Source organism: Crocuta crocuta, unplaced genomic scaffold (genome assembly GCF_008692635.1).
Source record: "Crocuta crocuta isolate KB4526 unplaced genomic scaffold, BGI_CrCroc_1.0 scaffold323, whole genome shotgun sequence".
Classification (NCBI taxonomy): Eukaryota; Metazoa; Chordata; class Mammalia; order Carnivora; family Hyaenidae; genus Crocuta; species Crocuta crocuta.
The window spans coordinates 3,584,421-3,585,393 of NW_027536465.1; positions in this window are offsets into that span (position 1 = coordinate 3,584,421).

The following is a 973-nucleotide window of genomic DNA, read 5'->3' on the forward strand; positions in this document are numbered from 1 at the left end:
AGAGAGATTGACAGCGCGAGCAGGGGAGGGACAGGGAGAGAGGGAGACACAGAATCCGAAGCAGGCTCCAGGCTCCGAGCTGTCAGCACAGAGCCTGACGCGGGGCTCAAACCCATGTACCATGAGATCATGACCTGAGCCCACCAACTGAGCCCCCCAGGTGCCCCATGACAAGAACCACTTTGAATGGGAGCTGTGGCTTGACAGAAAGTCACCTCTGAAGATCTTTTAAAGATTAGTGGTCCCTTGGCCATTTTTGTCAGTCAAGGAAAGGAAAAGCCAGAAGGGGCCAGAGCAGCTTCTGCCTCTGGTCCTCTGCCTGTGGGGGGGGAGGAGGGGGGAGAGGCAGTGGAGGGTGGGGAGGGGGACTCTGTGTCAGAACCCTGTTCCCTCTCCTCACCCCCAGGGCTCTTCCCTGGAGGGTGCTGGGTGACCCCGTCCATCCACCAGCAGACCTCAGAGAACCCCTGTGAGCCCAGATGGCCACACGGGCTGCAGCACCCAGGGCCGTGTCTCCTAACCCCCCCACCCCATACTCTGCCCAGCCTTCCACCCAGTTGGCTGGCAGGGAGGACCTGGGCTCCAAGCCACCCAAGCTCTTCTCTTTTGTTCCTGATAAAGTGTAACGACCAGGCTGAGGTCCTGGCAAGGTTCCCGGGGAAGCTGCCGTGCTCGGGAGGAGGGATTCTGCAGGGCAGGGAGAAACCATGGGAACCGGGAGACCAGCTCTGAGATCACCCCTTTTCCTCAGTGACTCTGGGGTCAGCTGGGTACTATGGGGTTTTCTCTAAAGGAACAGACTCACCAGCTCCTTCGAGTAGTGACAGCAATAAATAATAGAGCAGCAGAAGGGCAGTTGGGGGCAAGGCAGCATTTGCCATGGGCTCCAGCCTTCTAAGGTTCCAGCTCACTTCAGCCCCTCCTCCACTGTGTCCTGGAGTGCTCCCCTCCGCCCTGCCCCCCCCACCCCCCC